The sequence below is a fragment of the Pieris napi genome, chromosome 12 (genome assembly GCF_905475465.1).
Source record: "Pieris napi chromosome 12, ilPieNapi1.2, whole genome shotgun sequence".
Classification (NCBI taxonomy): Eukaryota; Metazoa; Arthropoda; class Insecta; order Lepidoptera; family Pieridae; genus Pieris; species Pieris napi.
Window position 1 is genome coordinate 8201013 of NC_062245.1, and position 12801 is coordinate 8213813.

General features: G+C 33.8%; 1 protein-coding gene across 1 annotated transcript in view; it reads left to right on the forward strand.

The window, feature by feature from the left end:
• The window catches only part of LOC125054788 (protein tiptop-like), a 219479-nt gene that overhangs the window by 21769 nt on the left and 184909 nt on the right, over positions 1-12801 (forward strand). The window contains exon 2 of the mRNA XM_047656886.1: positions 4769-4820. The gene's annotated coding sequence lies outside the window, so the exon portion shown is untranslated. The remainder of the gene's footprint in view (positions 1-4768; positions 4821-12801) is intronic.

Consider the following 12801-nt stretch of genomic DNA (forward strand, 5'->3'; position numbering starts at 1 on the left):
TCATTATATGGCGTGTAGGTGACACACAGTTTATCTTTAAAACATTCCTTCAACTAGCAAGCGTTTATGGAACTTATAAGCGGGGATGAGAAACTGCAGTTCCACTCCGGACTAAAGAAGTGGCCAGGAGGTTTAGCTGATGTTAAGTGTCCTATACGCATGGACGCATGGACACTCATTTTTCGGAATAGACTTGCAGTCCCGTAAACAATTTGTCCATGAATTTCAGACATTAAATTAAACATAAAGATAATGATACAATTGCGATGTTATCGGCGGTCAGTCACGCCGCATCCGTCACTCCGATCCTTTGACTCGTCACTGGCTGTCCGATCCATCTGACAAACAGTGAGGGTGTCTTCCACTTTGTCCAATTGATGTGGACTATAAAGACAAAAAGATCTAAAATATTATGCTTTTAATAATTTTGATATTTCATTTAGAATAAACCTTTTATTTGATATTTATTCAAATTTGTTAGTAATTCAGTTTATTAAAATGGTCATACTTATTTAGTTTATTTGGTTATTAGTTAACCTATATAATGTCTTCCTCCGGAATTCTCTGTCGTCTGTCGCAGCAATGTCGTTACTGTCAGCTGCCATTGTCATTATACGTCAGAGCACAGAGCTCAGTAGTAATAATTACTAGAATTCAGTATTACTATCGACTATGGGACAGTCGTTTATTTTTAGATTGAGTAATTATGGTTAATCAAATAAATCGCATGTGTGGGGTTTAAAAATGCATCTGACGTAACGTCATTGCTGCGACATAATATATTTAGTACTATTTTTAACTTTAATTCTAACATTTACACACACTTATATTAATTTAATTATTATTACGGCTATTGCACTTAAAGATTGGTATCTCTACCAAAATCATTCATTATTAATTACCATATGCTACTGGAACGTAGGTACTCCAAACGCAAGTTTTGACCAAAATACATTTACATTAACAATATATATAAAGAGGTTATTTAATACTATGTCGTACACGTAAAAAGACGTGAAAATCGTGATGAAAAATCATCGATTATAGAATACTCAAATAAAATTTCACGGCAGTCAGATCCAAGCAGAGCGCTCCATCCATGACATGCGCCGACAAAGCGACCGACAGGCAATACAAGCGATCATTTCTAATTGTGTGATTTGATACGAAAACTCTTTGTTGAACTATCTAATAATCAACAACAAATTCGTCTTTTGTGAGCGCCGATTTCACGACTATTTCTAATTAAATAGAAAGGAATCGTAGATTTACCTCAAGTCTGCGCCATTGTTCGACCGATTGTTTTTAGATAATCTTGAGAGCTCGTGATTTGATAAGCGTTTGATTCGATTTCATTGTGACCTTTTCGTGCGAAACTAATGTTTGATGAGCCCTCGTTCTTTGTGCTTGGTGCTTAACTTACCCGACGAATGAATAAATTACTAAAAAGTCTTAACGTTGAAAGAATACATGTATTTGCATAATTTATCTTAGTTTTAGTATAGATCAATGAATAGTTTGACAGTAGTCTTCCACTAATCCATCAATAGTTTCCAGGCTGGCACGGCGGCAAGTACTAAAGTGCGTGCGCAGACTGTACAGTGTAAACTCTATTCCATACTTCTTATATGAATGGACAAATGTTCGACACAGCCGCAGTATTTTAGGCGTAAAAAATATCTAATAGTCAAGTATAATGTGTGCACAATAATATTTTGATTATGTAATTTCTTTCAGTTCAAGAATTAATTTAAAGGTGCCTAATAAAATTTAATAAGACATTAATAATATTCTAATTGCATCCTGAATGCATCTCTTTCAGTGAAATTGTGTTTACGATGTGATGAAAAGAGACAGTAAGAAGCGCCTAGGCCAAGTAATACTTGACAGTCTATAACCTATTTTTTCCTTTATTTTACGCATTAGTAGTGTTTATTAATGACAATGATTAAGTTGTCAGTGTTATCAGATAATGCAAACGTCATAGTGGTCACAACAAAACCAGTCCCCGTGTCAACTTAGTTATCTTACTTTTAATTTTATAAATAAGCTGTCTCCTACGCAGCTGTTTTGTGGTAGATTAATTATTTTTATGTAAAATAAGGAACATGATACGACTATTCGTTTAAACAGTTTCCATATTTGTTTTAATACATATTCATATTCAAATAATATCCATACATATGAAACTATGTAGTAACATCTTCCTATGTAGTCAAAGAAAGAGAAGGACAAAGGGAGATCAGATTCAAAACTGTATAAAAGAAAACTAACTGTGACTTGAAAATAATTTAAAAAAAAAAGTATTTTTGTATTTGAATTAAAGTTTATTGTTTTCTTTATAATTCATAAAGATGATCAAAACATAATATGCAATTAATAAAACAATTATCATTAGTAAGTACATACGTCGTGCGTGCTCCGCGGGCGGCAAAGATCTTTATACAAATAGGGTGACCATATACATAAAACAAATCAGTGGCGCTACAAACTTTTTTAGGTGTGTGCCTCAGAGTTCTGTATCCGTTTAATGATCATTTGTCAATCAAATAGGCAAGCAGGTTATCAGCCTTCTGTGCTTGACACACACAGTCGACTTTTTGTGTATAAGGCAAACCGGTTTCGTCACGAGGTTTTCCTTCACCGTTCGAGCGAATGTTAAATGCGCACATAGAAAGTCCATTGGTGCATAGCTGGGGATGGAACCTACGACCTTTTAAGTTTTTTTTAACAGTTGTGCCATTCAGTACAAAAGCATTTTGTATAAAAGCTTTTTAAGGCAGATTTTGCCGCGCTCCATCACCGTCGAACCAGCTGCCCACTGAATTATTTCCGAACCAATTCTTAGAGTCTTTCAAGAAAGGACCGTACCAATTCTTAAAAGGCAGGCCAGGCACTTGCGAGCCCTCTGGCATTGAGAGTGTCAGCCTTATACCCATTTGCACCTTGTTCCATAAAAAAAATAAGTTAATGAATTCCGCATATTTTAACTTTTATAATACATTCTCCGACGCCTGTTATTTCACTCATTCTGTATATCGCATTAAAATATTGTCCGTTTTACGTTATAATCATGGTCACCCTAAAAATTACATCACATACCCTATTTACAGTGAAATGATTTATCCAGGCGCGCGACAAGAAATATTTATGATTTAAATAACTGCACATTTTACGACTTCACTTGAGAAATTGTGCTGTTATGTACATTTAATCAATCAGACTTTTGGAATAAAAATTCCGATGACGTCACCACGAAATTGCTTTCTTAATTGAATGCGACTATATTTAGTTCGCAGTGAAAAATATATCTCAAAAGCCAGCAACGCATCTACTAACGAAGTAGGTGTCCATGGGTTGCGGTAGCTGTTTTTTTATGGTTGTCCCGTATCTTAGCTAATAATCTTCAATAAAAAAAAGATATAGGCAACACGATGCCCACTTATAAATGTCAGATTTTTCATACAATTTATGAATCCCGATGTAAAAGAAACGAAATGATTTTTGTTAGTAATTTTAGTAGATAAGGAATATGACCAATGCATCTCGCTCTTCGTACAGTTGAATATCGTAGAAGCACTTTTTAGATTTTCTTATATATATATATATGATTAGACCGTCGACGTCCGTCGTTCCACGATTGAGCCTTTTTACACGCTTTATATTAGCTTAACCTGTATGTATGTATGTATGTAACCGACTCCTTCGGACTCGATTTTGACCCACTTTAAACGGACAGATTTAATTCAAACTTTGTACACTTATAAAGAATCAGCGACAATATAATAATTTCATAGGTTTATCTCGAAAAAACAATGAAATTTTTTAAAGTCCACAAAGCAATACGATTAAATTGAGACAACACGTATTGCTGCTAGGACTAAAAAGTGGAAAATAAATATATTTATTTAAGGCAATTTTAGCCGCGCTCCTACACTATGTGGAACCAGCTACCCACTGAAGTATTTTCGAACCAATTCGATTTAGGATCCTTTAAAAGAGCATACCAATTCTTAAAAGGCCGGCAGCGCGCTTGCAAGCCTTCTGGCAGTGTGAGTGTCCATGGGCATGGCCCGAGACATAAAAAAAACTATAACCAGTAATTTTCTGAATAAAATTAGATTATGTAGCTAAAAGATCTATCTAGAGAATAGTTTTTGTTGCAACTAATTATTTAATTATATTATTAAAACCTTAAAACGATACACTCATTAACATTGTGCGAAAGATTGAGATGTTTTCAGAAACCGTAAGATTTAACCTGATTTTTGGCATCCATTAAATACAGTTTATGACCGCAATAAAAGCCTTAAACGTCGACCAATCACTGTGATCTGTGTTCTCTTGAAGTTAACTGTAAACGGGGGTTTTATTTATGTTGGTTTAATTTATAAGTCTTCGTGGCGCCAATATGCGAATTAATCGATTACTCGTATATCTGTATAGGGATTGATACAACTTTTACTTTTGACGCATAAATGACTTGTGTGAAATAACGAACATATAAATATTTGTTATTTTGTACTTAAAATAACTTGTAATTTGATTTTTGGAATCTGATCTCAATTTACTAAAGATTTTAATCGACTTATTAAATTATATGTAGTAAGTAATGGTGATTTAAAATTATATATACAATATACATATTTAGGAAACTGTTATTTTAAAAGATTCACAAAAAAGGTATTTTCGTATAATGAAGATGAACTTGATTAGAAGTGAAAATTTGAAAAACCTTGACGTTTTATGCATTTTTTTTTTGTTTCAGTTATATGGTGTGAACATGGATTAATATCAGAGCTAACGTAAGTCTTTAGGAGGTAATTATATTGACATTATTTTTTATTAAAAAACAACTAGTGCAACCCTTATATAATTTATATAGTATACCTATATTAACTAGTATTACCCTATCAGATTTCTGTATCTGTTTTGTGATATTGTTTTTTTTTTGCTAACAGGCGAGTACCACATGACTATAAATCTGTGGCCAAGATCCATATAAAGTTGTAGCTCCCCTAGAAGAATATTATAGTTTCGTGATTAAGAATGTCACGCTGATGTTCGTGGTTGAGTTAAGGGGGCATTCGTGTGGATATGTTAAATTTAAAAAATCGGCTACTAAACAAACTAGGACAAACTTGGCTAAAAAGCAGATACACAAATGTGAGATCAAAGTCCTCAAATGTGAGACTGTAAAGGGCTTGATATGACTTGATATTAAATAAATATGAATTTTAAATATTGCATGCAAAAAGGGAGTTTTACAATCTGTTCTCAATTATCAATAATAAGCGCGAGTATTATTTTTTATTTTAATATATTCCTTGAACTCTAATAAAGGAGAAAGTGAGAAAATTTTCACAGAAACACCTTAAAAACAGTGTTTATTCCCGTAAACAGAACTATGGGGTAGCATAGCAAAATGTTCCATATGTTGGTATGTAGCTACTAAAAATCATATACAAAACGAAGTTCGAGGGGGCAGCTAGTGATTAATAAACTCCATCCTTAGCTATCAGGCATTCCGGTCTATTTGTACCATGGTCTTTGATTTACCGCCGAATAAAACTGCTATTACAACTAAACAATTTGAAACATGCACCTATATAACTTCGCTCAAGGCAAAACATCCGCTATCGTTTGCAAATTAAAGGCCATATTGTCGTGTACGAGTTATGATGGTAAATCCTTGATTGTCTTTGTGTATGATGAAATTGATTTATGCGACAACGGTTCGTCTGATTCTTGGTACGGTCGTAAAGGCGGTTTGATCGCGTCTCGTCTTGTGCTCGTTTGATGCTAAATTGTGTGTGATTTATTAAGCTTAGTATGACATGTAGGAATATTTTTGAGTCAACGACTTCGACTTGCTTACACGGAATGTCCAATAGCGTGTTGATAATTCTATGAGTACTTAGAAGCAAATGAAACATGAGGTTCCGATCAAGAAATTAAATCTCGAATTGAAATGGCCCGGGCTTCTTTTCGTAAACTGAAAAAAGTCTGTTGTCGCTTCATTTGTATCAAATTGAGGGTTCGAGTCTTACTCTGTTAAAGAAGACATAAAAAGACGCGTCGAAGTTTTGAAATCTAGTGACGAATAAAACAGTCTATCAATGAATTTAAAAGACCTGAGAGTTTATGCTGATTAGCAGCTTATACTGATGAACAAAAGTTAAAAGACGGGCTGGCAGAAGTAAGAAGTCTTGGTTGGGGAACGTACTTGAGTTGATATACGTTATTATTATTATCATAATATTGGTTAGGCGTGCTATGTGAGGCTAACTTTCTTTGCATTGATGCATTTTTTATCAAATTAATACACATTTTATATAGTGCCGGAAAATATTGCTAAGACATTAAGAGACGAAAAAATAAAGTATGTATTGGATATCGACATACGGAAGTCAATGTCTAATACTGTCTTGAGATCGATTTTACATGTACACAAAAATTACAGACACAGAAGAACCACATACTTGTCCAAAAACAATAAATAAATTGCGAAAATGACTATTATTCACAGTTTAGTGTTACTCTATAAATATACAGATAAGCCGTGCAATTTGGAATCAAACTATTTTGATAGAGTAACTGACAGTTTGGTACAGTATCTTGTTGATGTCGATACTGTCCATTAGCCAATGCCCCCAGGTCTTGTAAGGCTTTATCACAGGTGTACTCCTAAAATAGCTAATGTAAAACGCCTGTTGTACTGTCAAGATGACATTCGACATCATTGATGCTATGCTATATTATGTTTGCAGGAGAAATACTCCATAAGGACAATTAACTAATAAAATGCATTATTAATTATCAAAATAAACTGTATTAAGTATGTTAAGTAAATTTTTAATGTTTTATAAATTACCATTGCAAATGTTAACACATGTGACACGAAGGTCCCGGATATGATTGCCGGACAAACAATAATAGTTTGGCATAGTATAATAAAAAAAATGTGTCTGGCTCATACCTAATTGAATGAATATTCATACACTAGTTTCAAGGAAGTTTCACCATATCCCTTCTTACTGGTTACATCATAACGTATCAATTGTAAATGTTCAGCTTCACGGGCTTAAAATTTTTAAAATTAAATTTTATTTTATTTTACAATTTTATTTATTTATTTATTTATTTACACTTCGTTGCAAATAAAAGAAACACAATACATAAAAATTATAAGGCATGCAACGGGCGGCCTTATCGCTAATAAGCGATCTCTTCCAGGCAACCCTAGTATTTTAGGGAAACTTACAGCTAAAAAAAGTTCAATGATATACAATTAATATGATGAAGGCCAATTATCAGTTTCCGCACTTACACACCAATGCTCAATAAACTCTCAAGGCTATATTAAAATCTAAATAACTCAAAGTATCGATCACAAAGGGCTTTCTCCGTTTTCGTAACACTTGTGCAGAACAAATCCAAATTAACCTCCCGACATGCCACATTAAAAGATATGTTACTAGGTATAAGGGCCGATTTACATTATCTTAGTGTTTAGGAGAGTGCTTTAGTACAACTTGAAAGGCAAGTTCTTTAGCGTACAAGTAGCGTTTACATGTTTCAACTAAAGTACTATCCTAAAGCACTCTCCTAAACACTAAGATAATGTAAATCGGCCTTAATAGGTACATCCCTTGTGTAATCGGGAATTATCAACAAATCAATGGTGAGGTGTTTTTATAATTTAAGCGTCAATATTTTGACAAAAAGGACAAATAGGAATGAATCAAAGCAATCAAAAATTCTTGGTATAATGAGTTCGTTCACAATGGTACAATGGGCAGAGGTCTACGTATCCTCGATTAATTCCAATTCTTCAACAAAAGATCAATTCCTCCTCAACTTCCGATTGAATCTTGACCCGGAGTTTCGAATGGATTTGTTTCTGAATGATTTTAGATGCGATGTTCCGTTTGTAAATCAATGAACGCGTTAATCGAATGGTTAGATATCGCCGCGAATTTTGTTTAGGCATATTTAAGATGAGTCGCGGGATTTGCAGGATCGATTACCATTTTATTATTAAGTTATAATACTTTTTTTGCCAATAATATTTTTTGAAGTTATACTTCTTTAGGCGCGTTATGAAAAATTGATGAGAGTGACACAAAATTAACAGAATGAAGTTGCCCACGGAAGATGCTACGGCATTGGACATAATTTAAAAACAACATTCGAATAATAATAGAATTTATGTTACACTTAATTTAAGAGAATAATAATAAATATTTATTTATTTAATTTTTCAAATGTAAACGGAACTTTATTGACTATAATGACTCCTTTTCCAGTCTTTGATTATTTAATTGTAATTAATTATTTGCATGCAATCAAAAACTATTTTTAATAATGCCAAAGAAGTATAACTTCTTACGCGCGTACATAAGTACACGCACCCTTTTTTTTAAAGTTATACAAGCTTGATTGGAGCTACAGGTGTGAACTGTTTAGGTTTACCTTTGTTTGGTCGTAGGCTAATACTATATTGTCAATAGCCTTCTTCCTCTATAGGTGTTCAATGAAAGAACTAACTAGTATTATAAAAAGGTTTGTGAGGTTGTGGGGTAATATCTGGATCAACAGAATAGTTATTTGTGAGTGTCATAGGTTATTAACCCAAAAAATGTAAATATTTTTTAGGTTGGTATACGGGACACTTTTAACCGTGGAAAGTCAAAATCAAGAATCTAAGGGAAAAATATGTTTTCTTACTTAACATTCGATGTTTATCATAGTCAATAGTCAATTGTGGAATGACGCAAGATGTCAAGCGTAGAATGTTTCAATCAGTGGTCGGCTGTTATTACCGGTCGTAAAGCATGCTCGGCCGAGCGCACGAACATAGTTTATTTGTTTTCTTTATTAAATATCAGTAATTATTGGAACAGCTTCGGGCGCTCTTTGATTCGCTTTTATTGTATGATATGAACAATATAAGTTGTTTGGGCCTTTAAATATTACATTCGTTAATTAGCGTCTTCAAGTGGTAATGACCATAATGAAACTTACACAGAAATTTTCGGAAATTCGCAACTTCATACAGAAAATGGTTTGATAAGGTTTAAGATAGATAGACGAGTAAAGTTAGAGTTCCTTATTTTTTTTTAATTAACTAATGGGCAGGAGGCTAACTGATGTTAAGTGATACCACATGGACACTCACATTGCCAGAAGACAGGATTGGTAAACTCTTTGAAATCGAACTGGTTCGAAAATACTGTAATTCCCTATAATCATATTACGTTCCTATTGTTTTATTAATACTGTTAAAAAGATAAACATATATTTAAAAAAATGTAATTAAAATGTATATAAAATTAATTACAAAATAATTATGATTACATTAAATCCATGTCACTATGTCAAACATTAGTACACGAATTCAGACTGACGGAGTCCTCCAAATTCTTCCAGAGGTCTCTCACCTCCATTTTATCCACGCTATCCTTTTTATTACATTCATCCACCGTCTTAATTAAAATATACATTACTCTTATTATTTTTAATGTAATATTAACAACAATGTAATTCCCATTAACATTTCCGATATCATTTAACCAATGTCTAACTGCTATCAAGAATTCGCCTATAAATACACCGTGGTGATGCGCGGTATCTCAGTTCGATTATAGCAGTAATCACCAATAAACATTTCAGTTTTAACGCAACTCTTAATGTTTTTCTGCGCGTGCGCCGGTGGTCCGACATTTGCATTGCACGCAATGTGTTGCCAGAATATCAGGCACTCCCGGTTCTAGAGTAAATTTTACTAGTACTTTGTTTTTAGGCATTAAAAGCAACTTTGTATTCAAAAAAGCACTTTAGCATTTTATTACATTAATAAAAAAACTTTCGTTCAAAGTTTGTTATATTTTAGTTTTTTGTGAGAACAGTATAGACCTTGGTTCTTCAGCGAGTGATGTGACTATCATACCTGAGGCCGTAGGTTCGATCCCCGGCTGTGCACCAATCGACTTTTCTATGTGCGCATTTAACATTCGCTCGAACGGTGAAGGAAAACTGGAAAACATCGTAAGGAAACCTGGTTGCCTAAGACCCAAAAAATAGATGGTTCGTGTCAGGCACATGAGGCTGATCACCTACTTCCCTAATGGATTGACAAATGATCTTGAAACAGATTCAGAAATCTAAAACTTATTATTACTATGAACTAGGACTAAAAATGAGACCTATTACCTTTTTAAAAGGCAAGTCAACCAGGTGTTCTGTCTTAAAAGCAGGCACTAACTTTTAAGACAGAAAAAACCCGTCTAGGCATCCACTATCCGTAATTAATCCCTAACTACACTTCACCGGACAAATAAATCCTAATCTACATTAAAAATTCAGTAGCGCGCGGTCTCAAAGGAGCCGCGTGCGTGGGCGCACAATTTGCATAGCTTCATTAAGAGATACACTTATCGGGTGAATTGCGCCCTTTTTATCCCTTTTCAAAATCGACAGCCCTTTTAATTAAGCGCGTGTGAGGTCTACCACCTTGATGGTATTGTTGTGACGTCATGGAGGTGGCAGGACCTGATAGAAATATTTCATACTGACTCTTTTTATATACCCCCACAATAAGTCCACTAAGCTGTATATATTTTTCAGACAATTGATAGTATTCATGATCAGCCCCGGATTTAGAGGGCAATCTAGACTACATCTGCAGGGGCATGTCATTCCCACAAGGAGAGGCTTTTACTCTCACGAGAATGTAAGTGTGTGCTCCTATTTCACCATGCCTCCTACTGATAGAGGACAAATCTTTGTTTTTAATTTATTTTATTATTATTAATTAACTGTTAATTAATCAAGATCTCATGTGGAACATGGTGTAATGGTTGCAGCTCCTTACAAACGTTGTGTAAAACAAAAACTTGGCGATTAAAAAGATTGGCGGAGAGTTTACTGTCAGTTCTTCTCTTCCGTTCTATGCCCTTGATTCGAGAAGCATTTAATGTATATTTCTTTTTTGACGTTCATAAGTGTACATTGTGTTACCTATATGAATAAATGATTTTTGACTTTTGACTTATGACTGTGGGGACAGTAGAGACTTTTATAATATAGTCTATACTTGGTTTAACAATAAATATATTTGAAAATTCGACTGAAATTCATTTACGATTTTATTTGGAAAATAATTGGGCCACCTCCACTCCTTTGTTGCCCCGAGGCCTCCAAATCATTAATATTATACGGTATTGTTCATGATCATTAAAGTAAATATAATAACAGTAGGTACAAGGAAGGCAAATTGTATTCGTTCCAATGGTCTCACTCAGGTATATTTTTAACATTTTCTAAAGCACTTGAGTCTAGTTAACCAAATATAAACAAAAACTCGTAGTGGAACCAGCTTTTAAACACCACTTCAAATTCTCTTGTGTTTTTAATGACGCCGACATATTACCCTACCTCGTTGTCATATTAAAATTACCCCATTTTTGGGAATACCAACGGAAAATCCGTTTAGTATATTGGTACAATCCCGCCCCTATAGTACCTATTAGACTATAAGTATTTATATAAAAGTCAGTTGTCAAAAGCACAAGTGTTATCTGCAAATCAATGCGGTCTGATAAGCCACAGACGGTACACATCGATCAGAGATACGCTACTGGCCGACAGATAAATAAAATCTTTCTGATATTACATATTCTACAACTGCCAGGGTTGGCACATGTTCTAAAGAGAGTAATTCAAAATAAAATGAATTATTCTAGAATAATATTTGATCAAACTTTTAATGATTTCTGTGGTGAAGTGTAGTAACAATTATTGATACAAAATCATACCATTATTGTGTTTTTTTTTAAATTTGTAACTCTTATTTATTTATATAACACGCGCATGCTTAAAAATACATGAAAGTATGACGTTACAACACATAAATTAAAATAGAACATAGAAATTACAAACTAGCAAGGAAAAAACACTGGCAATAACTTAAAAAAGCTTAACGTATTGAATAAACAATGTTATTGTATTATGCCTATAACAGGCAAACTAAAACTAGCGATCTAGACTCCTGCATTGCCAACTAGCATTTTATCATTGTTTTCGTTAGAGGTTAAATCGTTGCACTTTTGTTATATATGTATTTCAATTACCAAGACGATATCGCATACTGTTAGCAATATCTAATGCCGCTAATAATATGGTCTTCTTGTATATTATGTCTGCAATGAGGTATAAAATTAATAATTACTATTATAAATTACAAATCACAAGAACAGAGTGTCTCTTACAGAGCTGTAAGTAGTGTTATTGGACACTTACTTATGTTAAAAATCCTAATAACTAAGTAAATTAGGTTAGATCGTAATGTTCCATGAACTTATAGTAAAGACACATGTATAAAACAAATAATAATAAATTACACACATTATTTTACTTAAAATATTATTTTAAATTTTATTGTAGTAAAATTGTGCCAGCCCTAGTCCCAACCCTTTCGGCTATCACGGCGACTCGCTGTCTAAAACATCCGCGTCTCAAAACATTTAGCTTTTTCTGGATTTTGCGATTTGAAAGGCCACGTCTTGTTAGATATTTGGAACTATTTTATCTGTTACTGGCGTTTCAAATATGTGTGGAAACTGAAGATTAGGGTAAGGTAGGTTTGATTTGCTTTGATAACCTGATACCGATTATAAGGCCGGCAACGCACTCGCGAGCCCTCTGGCATTGAGTGTCCATGGGCGGCGGGGTATCACTTAACAGCAGATGAGCCTCGTGCCCGTTTGCCCCTTGTTCTACGTATATAAAAAAAACCCT